We start from the raw sequence: 21,403 nt of genomic DNA, 5'->3' as shown, positions 1-21,403 counted from the left end.
ACGTGTTGTTATTGTTTGTCTACTAAGTCCAGAATTTTATACATGAGGTGATTTTGAAAGCACTCAGCAATATAATCTTTACAGAAGTAACAAAATGCCATTACACTGTCATTTGTCAGATCTGAATGGCCTTATATAATATTTACTTGGCTATTGCATGTGATGTATTTGCTTTTAACTAAACATCTAGTTTATTGCAATAGAAGATAGGATTATGAGGGACATACTGATGGTGTGGAATCCATACACTTATTAAAAAAAAGTTATATTCTATTCTTTACAGTTAAGTTTAAATAGTACAGTTCTTGTTTACCCCGTTCACTTTATAGTTGAACTTAACTGCTAAGATCCAAACTCCAAATAAAAAAATTCTAATACAATGCTGACTACTGAGAATGGATTCACTTTCCATTGGAATATCATCTTCAAAATTAATATCTCTATTTTTACTGAGAGTTAAGATTATCTTAGTAATTACATTAAAATACATGAGTAGTCAGTAAAGAAAGACAAATGTTAAGAAACATGTTGAAAATGTGTTCACATCATTCCATTTATATTTTAAGGAAAGTAGTCACATTTCTATTCAGCTCTTAAGATTTAGTTACTTTTACTAGACTGTTGAACCAGCCTAACATCAGAAATCCTACTTCCTTCCATTCTTCACTGCTTGTTTTTGTAAATTAGCTCCTAGTAAATAGCTCCATAGTCTATAGGTATATCACAGCACTCCTCAACCAGAATTCTTGAAATATATGGGATCCAAGAATGTAAAACTGTATTAATTATCTCCTACTATGGGAAGATGACTTTTTTTTTTTAATGGGAAGATGACTTGAATAATATAAGGTAAGTCCTTAATTTCCACATGCCATTCACTCTTTTTTCTTATGCACGCTATAATAGGTGTGCAAATGCTTCATTTTGGGGATCATGGCTGTAGAACCTTTGGGGGTCAGGTCTCTACAGCACAGAGTGAAGGGAGAGATTGGAACTTGTTGAAGTAATTTGGTTAGTGAAAGGAGGAAAATCGACTAATGCAAACAGTCACATGAACCATTTGACCAGATGATCTAGTTTGGAATATTCATCTGATTGAATAGTTTTAAAAAGTCCATTCTACTAAATGCATTCTGTACTCAGGAGAAGGGTTAGAAAGCTACTTCTGTTTTGTTACTTTTAAAATAGAACTTGACTTGTGTTTCCGGATTACCACATATACTTCAAATCAACATTGGCATAATAATTAAAATATGCAATTGCTTAAAAAGTCATATTGTAACAAACGTTAGAATTTGACAAGAGGAATTTTCACATTGGTCTTTGCAAAATACTCCCACAAAGTGTAATGCAAGAAGTTTTAAGAAATTATGGGTGCTAATCACTTTTTTAATCACTCTATTGTAGACTTTTGGGCAGGGGGGGAACTATGTATTGATTTGAAACATTCATGTTCTAAATATCCCTAAATTAAAACAATTAGAAAGTTTCTCAGTCAAATGGAAAGAATTCTTTCGATTAGTAATAATTCTTGTTTCTAATTTCAGCTCTGTCTTCTACTAATCAGTGAACTGATTGAGGCTGGCTGTGAGTCTCTCCAGGCTTCCATTGACCAGCAATCCCCAAGTTATGGTCATTTAAGGACAACTTGCACTTGCCAGAGCCCTCGTGGTGCAGTGGTTAAGTGTTCCGCTGCCAACCAAAAGTTCGGCAGTTTGAATCCACCAGCAACTTTTTGAAAACCCTATGGGACAGTTCTATCCCATCCTATAGGGTCACTATGAGCTGGATGGCGATGAGTTTCATACTCGCCCTTTAATGTTACGTAAATTTGCCCTGACTTTGAAAAGATTGCACCAACCCCTACTTGCAAGAGATTCTTCAACACAGTCAACTTCACTTCCTGTACATGCAGTTTTTGAGTCCTTGAAAAGGCTTCAAGCCTTTCCTTGCACTAAATTAGGCTAAATAAGAACCGTGTGCGCCTGTCCAGACTTACCTCCAAATTAGACTTAAAGACACAGCCAGGAACTGAATTTGTTTGTAACCTGGGGACTGCTTTACTCAACTTTACAACAAACACGTTGAATAAAATGGTGTCCTTGAGGCTCCTTCCAGCTCTAACATGATCTAATTCCAAGAGCAATTATTATAAGAGGTGGAAAAAGTTACTGAGAATTTAAATTATTTGCCCCACTCAAAGAAAAGATGAAAAAGTGAGTAGAAAAAAAAGGTACTATTTCAGTGAGGGGCTGTCAAATTTTTAATTCAAGTATATTCTGAAAAGTTATAGACATAATTCAAAGATAAAATGTTATTATAAAATTAATAATAATAAATATCATATAAAAAACAAACAACTCAAAAGTTGTAAAAAATAATAGCTTAAGAGATTTTTTTTTTTTTTTTTACATGATATCAAATATGCCAGGTAAGTGGGAAAAAGAGAGAGACGGCTTTCCTAGCCACCACTAGGAAATTTAAATTGCTTGACTGGCTGTTTAAGATTGTCTAAATATAGATACAACCTCAGAGAACATGCTTCTATTAAAGGCATAGAAGATTGTTCTTAAAGGTTCTCAATTTCCTTATAACATAAGGCTTGGTTCCTTCTTACTAGAGAAGCTCCCTGATTGAAGACTACCCAGACAGATTCATTATCTGTTTTCCTAATATCATTTTTACAGGTTATAACATATATAAATATAACGTGGTTTACTTAGATGATGCAAATTTCGTCTTCCTAAATCACATTCAGAAAAATAATTCATTTTAAGTTTACAACATGGATCCTAATGAGCTATCTTACTATCCACGTCTTAGTGACTTTATACTGTTTAGCCTGGGAAGGCAGGAAGAGAAGGAGGCAGGCACACAGACAGGCAGAAAGAGTGGAAGGAAGCAAGGAAGGGGAATTGTAGTATTTCTAGCATTTCAGTTCTAAGTTGGGAGTGGGTGAACTGAAAAGTATTTGAGTTGAGTGTTTGTTTTGTTTGATCTAAAACAATTCTTTTGTATTTTATGGACCTGTTTACTTTTGGATCACAAAGACAGAAACAAAGAGAAATACTTCTCTATCAGAATACTTCAGTAAAATACTTGCCAAAAACAAACAAAAAAAGCTTCCAAATTTTCTGGTTCTTTTCCCAAACAGCTCCAAAATGTTCCAAAATGTCTGTCCTGCACTTCTTAGTCCTATTTTTTTTTTTTTAATATCTTTATGGACTATAAGCTTTATAATATAAAAAAAAAAATAGTATGTAATTATTTACGTAAGGATTTAAGGTAATACTACACTTCAAATTTTAGAGTACACATGGAAATCTTAAAATATGTTACCCCAAATCTCTGGAAATGGAGCCAAGAGTACCAGTTCTGGTGCTGCCTCTAGCTAGTCGCGTGACCTTAAGAACTACATTTTGTTGCCATGGTTTCAGTTTGCTTACCTAGGAAAGGGGGACATCAAATTCACCACCATCTTTAAATTTCAGTGATTGACTTGAGTCTCAGTAACCATGGGTTGCAGTAGCCTAGTCTGAACTAGCATTTTTGATCTCCTTCTGTACCTTAATATTCTACTTACAAATGTTGAAATGCAAATCTTCCCAACATCCCATTCCTTATTCCCTTTTCTGTGCTCCTTCTTCACTATTACCGTTTTCACTTCAGGGTCCCATTAGGAAAATCATGCTTGCTTGACAGGCTTCAGCAATATGGTTGACATTAAAAAGGAAAAGAATGTAGCTGGGTTTTATTCAAAATGACTATTTAGGAAATTCATTGAAATACTTACCAAATGCACATCTTGTGTGGATCATTATATTATTTCTTATCTCTATCAAACTAAAAATCATTGATCTTTTGAAGAAAAGGTAATTTGATCACAGAGGTCAATTGCTGAATTTTTATAATATATTATGCCACTGCAAAATTCATACATATTTTAATATCTGAATGACTAAATGGGAGAGTGCCTCATTTTTATAAAAATGTTATCTGATACAATAAAACTCCTAATGAATTTTGTTATTGCAAACATGGTATTTCTGCATTAGGTAGGAGTAGTTGGAGGTTTAGGGAGTGTGTAAGGCATTTAGATATTATTCATTACCATAATATTAAATTATTAGAATAAGCCCATTGTCATTGAGTCGATTCTGACTCAAAGTGACCCTATAGGATAGAGTAGAATTGCCCCATAGAGTTTCCAAGAAGCACCTGGTGGATTTGAACTGCCAACTTTTTGGTTAGCAGTCATAGTACTTAACCACTACGCCATCAGAGTTTCCAAATTATTAGAATAGTCGGAGGTATTTAATGGCCAAATTCTCTATATAGCCATCAAAGCCAAACTCATATTTCAGTTTCCTATGAGCCAGGTCTTGGCACTTAATTCTTCCAGTAGGTTTGGTCTAACTAAAATTGCTTATGGGACCATATTTAAAGATACATGGAGAAATTATTTGCTGTATGTAGTAATGTGTATTCTAGTCATGAATATTGTAAAATTTAGTACAAAATCTAAAATAAGATCATACTTTTATTCTTTTAATACAATGATAAATGAATCATCTCATTGAACACTTATTCATATTGTTTTATACTGCAGCTCATTAGTTGTTTAAATGTCAACGACCAAAGACCAGGATTTCTGTTGTATTTAACACTACAACATTGCTGCTCCTACTACTAGTTTATTTAAATTAGTAAGGGAGCTTAAAATTATAACAAGAGGTAGAAGACATCCTGGTTGCAGAACTCTGAGCCGTAGATCATTAGCTAATCCTTTCATTTTAGAAGAAAAATTTAATTGTCAAGGCTCACCTACCTTTGATACCTACATAAAAAAAAAAAAAAAACTCAGTATTCATAAAACCAGTATATAAATCCTATATCCCAAAATATACCCAGAATAGATTTCCACAGCTGAGTTTAGACTTTTATTACTATTAAAAATTCTTTGGAGAATATAATCAATCGGAAATACTTCTCAAAACAGAGGACTATTTTTTAAGTGTTCGTTAAAGTGGCTCCACTCTTTGAGGAAGTCAATGAAAAATGTTGAAGGAAATGAGGTATAATGAACTGTGATGCTTTCTGTTTTTGCAGTCTTAATATCACATTTGTTGGGATATTAATAAATAAAAGCCAAACAGGGTTAAACATGTGCAAGGTATTCACTGACAATGGAGATATGTGCTTTGGGATTTGTTTGAGTGTCTCGTTATTTATACAATTCTTTAAACAAGGTCCACTACTCATTTATTTTGTTTTGTAATTTTCATGTAAATGTTTTCTTGTATATATAGAGATATGAAAAATGGAACTATTTTCTTACGCATACTATGCAATATGTTTGTAAAATTGCAATATTACCAAAATTACAAAAGCTGTGCTTTTGTACTCTATCTTGCTTTATGTAAAATCAACCCTTTTCTATTTAAATGGACTGTCTGTTCTATAAACTGTAGATAACATATCTATTAAAAAATCAGTCTATTGTATCATTTGTTTAGTTTGGGATGTACTGGGTTATATCTCTTTTGGGAGAAAATGCAGCAAAGTTTTGGCAGTTGGACACTTTTCTTTTTCTCAGAAAATGAGATCTTTTGATGCATGCAATCAGCTCATATAATTTAAGATCCCCCCTGTAATTCCTGTATTTTGTCCTAATTTTGGTGCTACTGTGTAACCATGATTAAATGTGATGGTCAAAACAAAGAGCATCAAAACTCACACGCTATCATTTTATTTATTTTACTGAGAAAGAGTTCAGAGTGGAAACATAAGAGGATTAGCAGTGAGTATAGACCTTTTTCCATTATTTGTTTTAAATATCAATTCTACTAATATGTTTGCTTTTAAAAATTAGTTTAATCTATATGTCTCTGATTTATATAGGTATTTCTCCAATGAAAAGCTAAACAGATTGGTCCTCCAATGAAATAAATGATTTAAACAGATTTAAAAGTAACGATCACTACATTTTACCATATGATCAGTTAATCGTTTATTATTCTGCAATGTCTGTGATGTGAATTTTAGGATAAGACTGGAAGAATTGCTGTTTGCTCAAACATCCACTTTTAAAAACTCATTATTACCTTTTTTCTATTGCTGTCAAAATATCTTTATACACTGGTTTAGATATTATTAAAAAAAAAAAAAAAAGAACCATCTACACCACTCATGAAAGCTTTCCAATGTTAATTCTAAATAGAAGATTGATGTGTTTTTAATTTGGAAAATCATATATATTCTATGACTTTATTTAAATTTCAACAAAGTTTTGGAAGGCCCTAAAATAGGAACTAGGCACTTGGATACTTATTTCCAGCACATTCTCAAGGCATTGACCCACCATAGTAATGACTGGTCTTAGGTAAACTCTTCTGTCTTATTAATGATGGCACCGGAGATTGGAGGCTGATTGTCCCAGTGTATTATTAGTGTTTTCACAGCATTGTCATATCACTGAAGAAACTTATAGAGAGTAGCACCTGTCTGAAAGGAAAATGCTACCGTATCTTCTTTTAAATACCATGTTCCCTCTGAGAACATGTAATTCACCATTGGACCATATGAAAAATTTTAGAGAGACGATATTATCTTATATTTTTTCCCTCTTAATAAGAAATACTACTTGCCAGGAAAGCAGAATTTATAGTAGTGGATACATCTTGCTATTATAGTAATCACTAGTGATTTTACAAAATGGCATTTTACATCTATTCAGCTTTTTAAGATCTATTCTAACTCAAAAAAGGAATTACTGAGAATTACGATACAATCTCTGACTCTACTATTTAATCATTCGAAGAAATATCATTAATCTTAAGAAGAGAAAAACTATGTCTATATAGTCAAAAAAGAAAGATTTAGTTGAAATTTACAAAATATAATGATCTTTATCAGTGAACTAGGCCAATCCATTCATTTTTCCAAGGAGTAGATATAAATTGTGAAGATAAAATGAATGGATCAGCCAGGCATCTTTTTTGAGCTGAAATTAAATATTAGGTCAAATTATTTTTGCAGATATGTTTTTAATTGATCTGACCAGATTTTCTAGGCCATAATTATTTATTCTTTTATTTTTCACCTGTTTCCAGAAAGATATCAGATTTCTTACAATATATAGTGAATTATTAAAACAGAAAAACCTTAAATTAAAAGAAGACCATGGAGAAAGAAGCAACGAAAAGGCTCATCTAAACTAAATAGCTAAAATAAAACTAGTTACTCTGTTGGAAATTAAATTTATTTAAGTTTACTGAAAGCCAAAGTTGAAAAACAAAATGGCATAGGCTACATCAGCCTCATCATTTGAGAAAAGAAAATTAATAACTTCTTTAAAATATAAGACTATTTCCTGCTGCTAAATCTAAAGGATTTAATTGCCTAGATATTTATTTAGGAATCAGTAATGAAGTGATATTAAAGAATAATTTTATTTAAAATGTTCTCACTTATTAACTGGTAATAATTAGAGAGGACAAATGCTATGAGATTGCTCTCCGAGTGTTGCTAAGCACGAGCACTCCAATGGATTCATGATTATAAAACAGGCACAATTTACCCAAAATGTGTAAAATGACTAACATAAATGGAATTAGTCCAAAGCATTTGGGAACTTATCAGATTTTTTTTTCAAAGTAGATATAATCTCTCTTATTACACACTTCTTTGTGTATTACATACTAGTTTCTGTAAATGAGGTCAGTTATAACGTGAGAGTAATAATTTGGGAAGTACTTGCAGATGAAAAGTCTTGGTAAAACCACTGACCGTTTAGATTTCAAGGCCATGATGAACTCAGTATCTTCCTGCTGTTGACAACTTGCTAGAAGAGTCTGAATTAATTCATTCGCTTTGAACTATTCACCAAAACAGCTTTGGAATACTATGAAAAAAGTTGCCTGCTGTCTTTCAAACCTCATTAAGAAAATGCAAAACCAAAGAAAGACATAATCAAAAATTCTAGAAAATTATAATTCTTTGTTTCAAATTAAGCCAATTATATTTTACAGACCATCTTGAATGTATACTTGATTAAATGACATTTCACTATTTTAAATGTATAGCAGATAATATAAAGTCCATTTTTAAATATAGGCTGAAATTCCAGGAAAAAAAAAAAGTACATTTAATAAGTTAGAACTTCAAAGAAAGACACTAACACAACAAATATAAATTCAATAAAAAATAATTAAAACATCAACATAAAACATTAAAATAATAAATACAATTTATTTACATTTTATCTTTTAAAGTCTACAAATTAACATACTGCAATCCAATATATATCTTTTAGTAATATAGTTCCTATAAGTAAAATGGATTTAAATTTCTAATAGGGGCATTGAATTCTAAGTAGACTAGAATTCAAGAAAACAGATTATTATAATTCCTGTTTTGCCTTGGAGGTCATTCAACAACCCATATAAACCTAATTCATTAAGTGAGGAGTTTAATCTTATGCTGTGATTGCAATGGGTTTCTCCTCGCATACCGTCTCTGACCAATATCAAAATGCTACTGAAGCAGAACACTGTACTGAGAATGATTCTAGAACTAAGTTCAAGCTCTCCAGAAAAGAATGACACGATCATTCTAGATGCCAACGGTTCCGGAGTAATTGATTAACCAACTGCTGTATTTCAGCACTGAGATGACCTGAAGGTTTTCCAATTTGATACTGGGCCTCAGTTTCCTAAGTTGTAAAATAGGGGGGTTAAATATTGATATGTTTTTAAATGAGTCACAGTTACCTTAATATCTTTGTAGTTTTTAAGATGTGTAATTCTGTGCTGCACAGGGTTTATTTTTACTCCAATGTGGAAGTATAGCATATAGAGCAATGTACTTAGATGAAAGAACAAAGAACAAATAAAGATGGCAAATTGTCAACCATTTGATAGTTTATGATCCACTATATAACTGGTGGCATAGTGGATAAGAGATCAACTGCTAACCAAAAGATTGGCAGTTCAAATTCACCATGCTCCTTGGAAACTCAACGGGGCAGTTCTATTCTGTCCTATAACTCTGTCCTTTAGGGTCAGTATGAGTCAGGATTGACTCAATGGCATTATTTATTTATTTATTTTTTTTTTTTGAATGTTACTGAAAGCACACAGTAGAATTATCTGGGCTATGCAAATTGTCTGAGCTCTGGATCACAATTTTACTGGATAGTCTACCGTTCAAGATAGAAATAAATTTACTAACATGGGTTAAGCATATACTGTGTATTATACACTGAATTAAGACAATTTTATGCTCCTTCATTATGATCTCAGCTATCTTTTATATTAAACTTAATTAATCCCAGTTTCATAGACAAGAAAACTGTGTTTCAGAGGTATCATCCAACATTACACATTTTTCTTTTTCTTTCTTTTTTAGATTTCAGTGAAATTATTTGCTCAGTCACTCAATAACTAGTTACAAGTACTTCCATGTAGCAGGTGCTAATCCAAGTGCTGGAAAACAAAAAGTGATTAACAAACAGAGATAGACAAGGCCAGGACTCCAGTGGAACTTCTGGGCTGGCAGAAGAATGCAGACCAGAGATAGAGTAAAAAATAAATAAACAACATCAGCACATGAAAAGTTCTACGAAGAAAATAAGCATTATGACAAAGAGTGCCCGAGTGAGTCTTCCTTGCTATGATAAACACTTCAAAAATCACTTCATGATTTAAAGTCACCAAGGTTTTCGTTAGTAGATTTTCTGGGATCATGCAGTAGGGTATATGACAAGGCAATCAATTTGGAAAATAGACTCATCGAGAGCAGTGACTAGGAAAATTATATTAGATTCTAATAATATAAAACTCGTTGCTGTCTAGTCAATTCTGACTCATAGTGAACCTACAGGACAGAGTAGAACTGCCCCATTGGGTTTCCAGCGGGAGGCTGGTAGATTTGAACTGCCAACCTTTTGGTTAGCAGTGGAGCTCCTAACCACTGCACCACCAGGGCCTCTTTGATAATATAAAAGGATGCTGTAATTGGAGAACAAAAAGCAAAACGAAACATTCACCTCCCATGTATAATCAACAGTTGAATTGTAAGTCATAAACCAATCTCATCGTTTCAGACATTTCCCTCCCCCATGTGAGATCCATCGTTTGCCCTCAGACACATCTTGTTGACTTTTATTATTTTTGTTGGCTTTATCTCCTGGTTTCATGTGGCAGACTCTTTGTTCAAGTGTGAGTGTGAGACATTACCCAGGATTAACTTTTTTTTTTTTTTTTACTATGGAGGGAGAATTCCCCTCAAAATAAATAAATAGATAAATAAAAAGTCTCTGATGATGAGAAATAGGGGCCTTGATGTCCAGAAAAAAAGTGTCAGTTAATGGTGTGATCACACTCTACCCAGGAGACCATATTTACTCTGGATTCTCTTTCTTACAAAATGATTGACAACCCCAATGTGATCCATCTCATGTCTAATTACTTATTTTTGAGCTGCTTTTCCTCTTGTTGGGTCTGTTAGAATGAGTTGCTGTCAATTTTACCTGGTTATTATCACAAAATATATCCTAAACTAAAGCCATTCTATCTCTCTGTAGGAAGAATCTATTGAGAGCCAACTATTCCTACATCATTGTGGAAGATTTTAAGTGTGGTCCTAACATAAGATTGCAAGATACCCCTGATGGCTTCACAACATTCTCTCCATCCCTACAATTCTATAATGGTTAAAAAATAAATTAGCCATCTTGGCATTTTCAATTGCTTTGATGGCATTTTAAAAATATTTATCATTGAACATACTAAATTACAAACCTACACCTTGATCATGTACCATTTCCTTAAAAAATTGAATTTAATATTTCATACTATTAGGTACCCCAGAGTATAGCCTCATAAATCTTCATGACTAAGCATACTGATTGACCTAAAAATGGTGTAGCATTTGGAAGTTTCAATAGTCAACTTTGAAATTATTCAACAAATTATATCGAGAAGTCTAGACTAGGTGATTTTCTAACTCAGAAACTTCAGATTTTCTGATTTACTAAAGACTGCACGTAAACCATAAAAAAACCCAAGCCCATTGCCGTTGATTGGACTCCGACTCATAGCAACCCTGTCACCACAGGACAGAGGAGAACTGCCCCATAGGGTTTCCAAGGAGCGGCTGGTGGATTCGAACTGCCTACATTTGGTTAGTAGTTAAGCTCTTAACCACCGTGCCACCACAGGACAGACTATTTGGTTGAATGCAGCTTGTTATTACGTTGCGTAGTTACCATGGAAAAATCATGGTAATAAATACTTATTAATTAGAACAAGGAAAACAGAAAAGCAATCGAAACACATGACCAGTATGTAATTAGAGCTATCATTTGTATTACAACAACTCTCTGGTTTTCAAAGATGGAGCAGCTGTTTGGCACTGCACCTCATGTCTATGGTGACACTAAAAATAGATCCCCCGGCTCTGAAGTTCTAAACTGAGGCATCGCCTTCTCCACTCTGGTTTAAAGAAACTGATCCATCAGGTTTTCAGCGCCCCCTGAATGGATGCCATCGAATAAATATAAATTTCCTGTAGATTGCTGAAATAATAATAACAAAACGCATTTCTTCTAAGAAGTAATGATTCAGTGTTATCCGATCATTTGCTTTAAATAAGTTAAAAAGCTAGTTTGTCAGCAGTAGCCTAGGACAGTCACCTGCCTATATTCGTACCCTGTTTACAAAGGTTAAAAGAACATATATTGATGATTGGGAAGTGAAAATAAAACCAGTTAAATTTACTCTACCTCACTGTATCTTTTTCTCTTTCTGTTTTTCTTTGGATTTATTTATCACAAAAATCTTAATCTATGTTTAGCAAATGTTTATACAATATTGTCTTCTAGATTTCATTTTCCTAGGCATTGAAATAAAATTGATCTCGTCGGATTAAAATGTAATAAAAAAAAAAGATATTTTTGACTTTAAAATACTACATGCAAGAAAAGCTAAAGCAATATTTGAACATGTTGGCTACTTTAAAAAACATATATATATAGTTCTTTTTTATGTAGTCAATCCACATATTTTCAAATTTGAGATGCCGCGTTGAAAATGTCAGATAGGAATTTTATCTGCAACGTTGTGTTAAATTGTTCTGCTATGGTGGTGAAATATATTTGGTACATTATGTGCAATGGCAAAGATTTTATCTGAATTCTTGGGAGATGATTTTAGCTTTTGTCCTACAATACCTCTAAGTTCTGTAATACTGTGCAAAGGGCTAGTCAAAGAAAAGTTCAAATGTCTCTACTTACCACTGAACAGTGATCAGTCATTTTTTTATAAAACACAATCAGCATTCAAAAATGTGAGTGAACTGTATAGCAACAATATTACAATTTGTAAATTAAAGAGAAATGAATAATGCAAAAAAAAGCCAAAGCCTAAAAACAATTATTCTCATTAAAATACATAGCTTTCTTTCAATTGAAAGCCATTATATGCAATGGCTTTCAATTGAAAGGAAATGTATATATATTTATATACAGATATATGGAGCACTATAAAAAATTTTTAAAATTAAAAAATATATTTTTTTTTATTTTGGAGGTATAGTGGTTAAGAGCTCAGCTGCTAACCAAAAGATTGGCAGTTCAAATCCACCAGCTGCTCCTTGGAAACCCTATGAGGCAGTTCTACTCTGTCCTATAGGGTCACTATGAGTTGAAATCAACTCGACAGCAATGGGGATATACATATATATATATTTATTTATTTATTTATTTAAGAAAGTAATAGGCAGAAGATATCCCTCAGTGACTCATCTTAAGCAGGACTGGTTTCTCAGTCCATGGTCTCTGGGTTAGTTGACCTTTTTTCACAAACCCAGAAAAGAAAAATCATCTCAAAACCCAGCAAATCAGGGAAAGTGCATGGTTAAAATATTAATTATTCACTATTTGAATAAACTGGCATTTTTCTGATCCTTGTTGAATATCCTGAGAATGTTTTTAAGCTAATAATAATCTGACAACTAAAAGTATTTATTTATCTGCATTTTCCCCCAAGTTACATTTATTAAATGGATTGAGGTATAATTGGGTCCCTTTTCTTTACCCAAGAAATTCAACAAAACTGTCTCAAGATACCCAGATTTCCTATATGCAAATACTAGCTGCAACAAAATAAGGCAGCATTTTATAATAAAAGATCATAATTTCCCATAAAATAGCCATTGGAATAAATTTTAAGAGAAATTCCCTTAGCAATCACTAAAATACAGAAAATTCAATTAGTCACATTTTAATTTCACTCTACACAAATAAAGAAGGTCATACTCTATTTTAATCGGAAAATTGGGTCACTCGAAATAACCCAGATATAAGGCTATTCATAAGAATTGAATTTATCATTATCAAAATGTATAGGCAACTCTGCGGAGTATAATTATGCCTACTCAAAATTTATGTAATCTGACGCCACACACACACACTCTTAGCTTCCTTTGGGAAATTTCTGAGCAGTATGTTAACTCTTCCCAAAGATCAATGAAAGCAATTTAAAAAAAAAAAAAAATGATTATAAGCCTAGTTCACAGTAAAAGAAAACAAGAACATTGCTTACTTTAAGAGTGTGTTATAATCATACCATCATTTTTTTCTTGCTTATTGTTGTCTTATTGACTTCCTGTTTCTAAACCTTGCATGTTTTTTAAAGCAATGTTGATTATTTTTCTCACATAGAGTATATTTTATATTTTGTAACAGATTGAAAATTTTATATCTAAACGAACAAGAACCTTAATAACTGCTATAAGTCCTGTGTAACAAGGAAATAAAACAAATTTTGACTCCACTCTCTGGGACAATAAAATTTATACCAGTTTAGCTAATGTCCCTATATAAGATTAAGTCATAGAAGCATAACTTTCAAAAATATAGTACTGTGAATTTTAATTAAAAAAAAATCTCTTTATTCAAATCATTATTATAATGAAATATTTACATTCAAATAAAATTTCTATGTAGTGTATTATATCCTTTTAAAGACACATTTATATTGAGAGTATTAAAAATATATGCATGTAATATATTGTGAAATTTAAAAATGTACATAGATTTTTAAAAAAATAAACATAAATAAAATATTTAGTACTCACTATAGTGAAATGTGATACCTCTGTCTCTCATCTTGAATAGTTCCATTTTGGCATTTAAAAAATATTATTTAGTTTATGTAGAAAAAAAATTTTCCCTGGGAAAATAGTATAAATAAATTCTATCATAAAGCATGAAGACATACAAAGAAATGATTGCCCTGATTAAAATATCCCTTCAGAATACAAACTTTCATTTTTCATTTCTTCTAAATATGATGATACATCTTTTATTCCTTATTACTGAGGAAGTTCTGCAAATACACATTTTTTCGATTAAACCAAATGCCGAATAAGGCGATATTCACCTCTAATCCAACGGGAATAAAACCTCTGAGTGTGGATTTACATTGCATTGAATCAGTGTTTCCAAATGCATATTCCATTAAAAATTAGTTCCACAGAAAATCAGCAAGAGTTGTGGGGGAAAAAAAAAAGGTAAAAATGCAAAACAAAACTAAACAGTATCAATAACCACAAAAGCATGAGAAAAACTGAATAATTAAAATCAAACAAGCATCTTTCCTTGTTAAAGCCTTTAATACATACAGAAACGCTTCAAGAATGTATCTGTAATGACTCTCCCAATTTATTTAACCACGGAAACCGTTTTTGCAGAGCGTATAATACTGAAGGGAACCCCTGGTGGTGTGGTGGTTAAGCTCTACAGCTGCTAACCAAATGGTCAGCAGTTCGAATCCACCAGGTGCTCCTTGGAAACTCTATGGGGCAGTTCCACTCTGTTCTGTAGGGTTGCTACGAGTCAGAATCGACTCAAGGGCACTGGGTTTGGTTTTTTTTTTTTTTTTTGGTTTATAATACTGAAGCATACATCTGTGATGTTGGGTAATGGTGCTCTAGGTTTTTAAGCTGTGTACTATAATTTTTGGAGTCCTGGTGGTATAATGGTTAAGAGTTCAGCTGCTAACCAAAAGGTCAGCAGTTGGAAGCCATCAGCTGCTCCTAAGGAGCAGTTCTACTCTGTCCTGCGGGGTCGCTATGAGTTGGACTCGATTTGATGAACAGGCTTTTTTTTTTTTCACTATACTTGTAATTGAGGCTTTGTTTGCATAAAACACCCCTACATTATTGAGCAAAAAGTACTCTCAAGCCACTTGTCCATCAAACACTCAGATAATATATTTTTAAATAAAAGTCCTATGGATTATCCATTTATTACAATTAGCCTACCATTTTGAAGTCTAATTCTGACATCTTGCTACATTTTGATACGCATCAAGAATATAAACACATGGGAGGTGGGGCCAAGATGGCTGACTAGGTAGACACTACCTCAGATCCCTCTTGCAACAAAGACCCGGAAAAACAAGTGAATCGATCACATACATGACAATCTATGAACCCTGACCAACAAACAGATTTAAAGAGTTGACCTGAGTGACAGAGACTGAGCACGAACAACCACGGGGAAGCAGCGACTGTTTTCAGAGCCTGGAGCCAGCGTCCCAGTCTGGAAACCTTGGCGCCGGGCTTTGGACTGGGCGCAGGGAAGCTGAGCACGGCATCCTGAGATGGCACAAAAACGGGGCACAGCCCTAGCCCCCTGAACTGACCTCGGGGGAAGCCCAGCCAGTGCACGCAGGCAGTGCAGTGACGCAGCTGACAGGAGGAGAAGTCACCGGGAAGCAGCAACTGGTTTTGGAGCCGGGAGTACGGTGTCCCAGCCAGGGAACCTTGACTCTGGGCTTTGGACTGGGCACAGGGGAGCTGAGCACGGCACCCTGAGACAGCGCAAACATGGGGCGCAGCCCTAACCCCACGAACTGACCTGGGGGGGCCCAGCCTGTGCACGCGGGTGGCTCGGCGATGCCGCTGGCGGGAGGAGAAGTCGCTGGGAGGCAGGGACTGGTTTTGGAGCCAGGAGTGCAGCATCCCAGACGGGGAACCTTGGCACGGCACTTTGGATTGGGAGCAGAGGAACTGACCAGGGCTTCTGAGACAGCGCAAGCACAGGAAGCGGGCCTGACACTCGGGGGCAATCTCTACCCAGCCAGCGCACACAGTCGACGCACCCCTCGGGAATCTCAGATAAAACAGTCATCCCAAGCAAGATAAGTAATTTTGTCTGTATTCCGGGGTGCTACTCTCTCCTATTTATCTGAAACCTCCCCTCCCCTTCCCAGGCGGCTTCATTAACATTGGAATTTCCTGAGCCAGAGAGTGAACTGCTCTGCGGTTTTTCTTTTCCCTTTTTTTTTTTTTTTTTGGTCTTTTCCTAACCAATTCTCCTGGCCTGAGAGAAGCAACTACAAAAAACCCAGGGACCAAAAATCCTTCCCTAATTGGACTGAAAACACAGAACCAGCTCCAGCCAAGCATATGTGATCCACAGTCTTGGGCTTTCATCCCTACAGGGAACAAGGTGGCTCTTATAATGCAAAGGCATTTCTGATAGGGATCTGACTGCAATTGTTTTAGTGGATTTACTGGAAAGACAAGTTTCCCAGATCTGATATCTCTGTGTATTCAACAGAGCCCTCACTGACCCACAACAGGGAACTGAGGGCTGAAGCTCCCAGCAGACCACCTAGCCTCCTGCCTTAGGAGTCTAAGGAGGGTGTCATCTACCAATCTGTAGAGGTACTTGCATTGGGGGCCTAAGGAATAGCTGCAGAGCCCACCCACCAAAGTGTGTTAGGGATAGAGACACACCTACCTCACTGACACTTGGGGGAAGCCTGTCAGCATCCTGCCCCCCCTGGAGTATGAACCCCAGCTGCTACTAGAATCTGGTGCACACAACTATCACCACTACTTCTCTAGGTGGGTAGGTGACAGTTTGCATCACACACTTGATGACCCAAAATCAGATTCTACTCAAGAATAGTGAATGGACTCAGGCATATATATCTAGTAACAGCCCAAACCAGCTGGTAATATGTCATAAGTGAGTCAAGGACTCCAACAATCAAGACTGCGCAATCTAGTAGCCCATCTACGTATATTGAAAGAAAACAAAACAAGATAAGACTCAGTGAGCAAATATAGAATAAATCACTACAATATCTTAGTGATGGCTCGGAGACAGCAGTTAATATCAAAACACATAAAGAAGCAGATCATGGCTGCTTCTACAACCCCCCCAAACTAAAGAATCAAAATCTTTCCCAAATGAAGATACGATCCTGGAATTGCCAGATACAGAATATAAAAAACTAATTTACAGAATGCTTCAAGACATCAGGGATGACCTCAGAAATGAAATAAGGCAATCTACACAAAAAGCCAAGGAACACACTGATAAAGCAGTTGAAGAACTCAAAAAGATTATTCAAGAACATAGTGGAAAAATTAATAAGTTGCAAGAATCCATAGAGAGACAGCATTCAGAAATCCAAAAGATTAACAATAAAATTACAGAATTAGACAATGCAATAGGAAGTAAGAGGAGCAGACTCGAGCAATTAGAATGCAGAGTGGGAAATCTGGAGGACCAGGGAATTAACACCAATATAGCTAAAAAAAAATCAGGTAAAAGAATTTAAAAAAAAGAAGAAACCCTAAGAATCATGTGGGACTCTATCAAGAAGAATAACTCGCGTGTGATTGGAGTTCCAGAACAGGGAGGGATAACAGAAAACACAGAGAGAATAGCTGAAGATCTGCTGGCAGAAAACTTCCCTGACATCATGAAAGACAAAAGGATATCTATCCAAGATGCTCATCGAACCCCATTTAAGATTGATCCAAAAAGAAAATCACCAAGACATATTATCATCAAACTTGCCAAAACCAAAGATAAACAGAAAATTTTAAAAGCAGTCAGGGAGAAAAGAAAGGTCTCCTACAAGGGAGAATCAATAAGAATAAGTTCAGACTACTCAGCAGAAACCATGCAGGCAAGAAGGCAATGGGATGACATACACAGAGCACTGAAGGGGAAAAACTGCCAGCCAAGGATCATATATCCAGCAAAACTCTCTCTGAAATATGAAGGCAAAGTTAAGACTTTTACAGATAAACACAAGCTTAGAGAATTTGCAAAAACCAAACCAAAGCTACAAGACATACTAAACGAAATTGTTTGGTCAGAAAACCAATAATATCAGATACCAGCACAACACAAGGTCACAGAACAGAGCATCCTGATATCAACTCAAATAGGGAAATCACAAAAACAAATTAAGATTAATTTAAAAAACAAAAATGCTCAAAACAGGGAATCATTGAAGTCAATATGTAAAAGATCACAATAATCAAAAAGAGGGACTAAATACAGGTGGCACAGAACTGCCATATGGAGAGGGATACAAGATGATATAGGACAATAACAAGTTAGGTTTTTACTTAGAAAAATAGGGGTAAATATTAAGGTAACCACAAAGAGGTATAACAACTCCATAACTCAAAATAAAAACCAAGAAAAACGTAACTACTCAGCAAACATAAAGTCAAATACTATGAAAATAAGGAACGCACAATTTACAAAGAAAAATGTCTCAGCACAAAAAAGTAAGTGGAAAAATGAAACTGTCAACAACACACATAAAAAGGCATCCAAATGACAGCACTAAACACATACTTATCTATAATTACACTGAATGTAAATGGACTAAATGCACCAATAAAGAGACAGAGAGTCTCAGACTGGATAAAGAAACACGATTGGTCTATATGCTGCCTACAAGAGTCACACCTTAGACTTAGAGACACAAACAAACTAAAACTCAAAGGATGGAAAAAAACATATCAAGCGAACAATAAGCAAAAAAGAAGAGGAGTAGCAATATTAATTTCTGACAAAATAGACTTTAAAGTTAAATCCACCACAAAGGATAAAGAAGGACACTACACAATGATAAAAAGGACAATTGACCAGGAAGATATAACCATATTAAATATTTATGCACCCAATGCCAGGGCTGCAAGATACATAAATCAAATTTTAACAGAACTGAAAAGTGAGATAGACACCTCCACAGTTATAGTAGGAGACTTCAACACACCACTTTCGGAGAAGGACAGGACATCCAGTAAGAAGCTCCACAGAGACACGGAAGACCTAATTACTACAATCAACCAACTTGACCTCTTTGACTTATACAGAACTCTCCACCCAACTGCAGCAAAGTATACTTTTTTTTTCTAGCGCACATGGAACATTCTCTAGAATAGACCACATTTCAGGTCATAAAACAAACCTTTGCAGAATGCAAAACATCGAAATATTACAAAGCATCTTCTCAGACCACAAGGACATAAAAGTGGAAATCAATAACAGAAAAATTAGGGAAAAGAAATCAAATACTTAGAAACTGAACAATACCCTGCTGAAAAAAAGACTGGGTTAGAGAAGACATTAAGGAGGGAATAAAGAAATTCATAGAATGCAACAAGAATGAAAATACTTCCTATCAAAACCTCTGGGACACAGCAAAAGCAGTGCTCAGAGGCCAATTTATATCAATAAATGCACACATACAAAAAGAAGAAAGAGCCAAAATCAGAGAACTGTCCCGACAACTTGAACAAATAGAAAGTGAGCAACAAAAGAATCCATCAGGCACCAGAAGAAAACAAATAATAAAAATTAGAGCTGAGCTAAATGAATTAGAGAACAGAAAAACAATTGAAAGAATTAACAAAGCCAAAAGCTGGTTCTTTGAAAAAATTAACAAAATTGATAAACCATTGGCCAGACTGACTAAAGAAATACAGGAAAGGAAACAAATAACCTAAATAAGAAACGAGATGGGCCACATCACAACAGACCCAACTGAAATTAAAAGAATCATATCAGATTATTACAAAAAATTGTACTCTAACAAATTTACAAACCTAGAAGAAATGGATGAATTCCTGGAAAAACACTACCTACCTAAACTAACACAATCAGTAGAACAACTAAATACACCCATAACAAAAAAAGAGATTGAAACGGTAATCAAAAAACTCCCAACAAAAAAAACCCTGGCCCAGATGGCTTTACTGCAGAGTTCTACCAAACTTTCAGAGAAGAGTTAACACCACTACTACTAAAGGTATTTCAAAGCATAGAAAATGACGGAATACTGCCTAACTCATTCTATGAAGCTGCCATCTCCCTGATACCAAAACCAGGTAAAGACATCATAAAAAAAAGAAAATTACAGACATATATCCCTCATGAACATAGATGCAAAAATCCTCAACCAAATTCTAACCAATAGAATTCAACAACATATCAAAAAAATAATCCACCACGACCAAGTGGGATTTATACCAGGTATGCAAGGCTGGTTTAATATCAGAAAAACCATTAATGTAATCCACCATATAAATAAAACAAAAGACAAAAACCACATGATCTTATCAATTGATGCAGAAAAGGCATTTGACAAAGTCCAACACCCATTCATGATAAAAACTCTCAGTAAAATAGGAATTGAAGGAAAATTCCTCAACATAATAAAGGGCATCTACACAAAGCCAACAGCCAACATCACTCTAAATGGAGAGAGCCTGAAAGCATTTGCCTTGAGAACGGGAACCAGACAAGGATGCCCTTTATCACTGCTCTTATTCAACATTGTGCTAGAGGTCCTAGCCAGAACAATTAGGCTAGACAAAGAAATAAAGGGCATCCGGATTGGCAAGGAGGAAGTAAAATGATCTCTATTTGCAGATGACATGAGCTTATACACAGAAAACCCTAAGGAATCCTCCAGAAAACTACTGAAACTAATAGAAGAGTTTGGCAGTCTCAGGTTATAAGATAAACATACAAAAATCACTTGGATTCCTCCACATCAACAAAAAGAACATCAAAGAGGAAATAACCAAATCAATACCATTCACAGTAGCCCCCAAGAAGATAAAATACTTAGGAATAAATCTTACCAAAGATGTAAAAGACCTATATAAGGAAAACTACAAAGTACTACTACAAGAAACTAAAAAGGACCTACTTAAGTGGAAAAACATACCTTGCTCATGGATAGGAAGACTTAACATAGTAAAAATGTCTATTCTACCAAAAGCCATCTATACATACAATGCACTTCCGATCCAAATTCCAATGACATTTTTTAATGTGATGGAGAAACAAATCACCAACTTCATATGGAAGGGAAAGAAGCCTCGGATAAGTAAAGCATTACTGAAAAAGAAGAAGAAAATTGGAGGCCTCACTCTACCTGATTTCAGAACCTATTATACAGCCACAGTAGCCAAAACAGCCTGGTACTGGTACAACAACAGACACATAGACCAATGGAACAGAATTGAGAACTCAGATATAAATCCATCCACATATGAGTAGCTGATA

The sequence above is a fragment of the Elephas maximus genome, chromosome 22 (genome assembly GCF_024166365.1).
Source record: "Elephas maximus indicus isolate mEleMax1 chromosome 22, mEleMax1 primary haplotype, whole genome shotgun sequence".
Taxonomy (NCBI): domain Eukaryota; kingdom Metazoa; phylum Chordata; class Mammalia; order Proboscidea; family Elephantidae; genus Elephas; species Elephas maximus.
Note: the sequence above shows the minus strand (reverse complement) of the source record.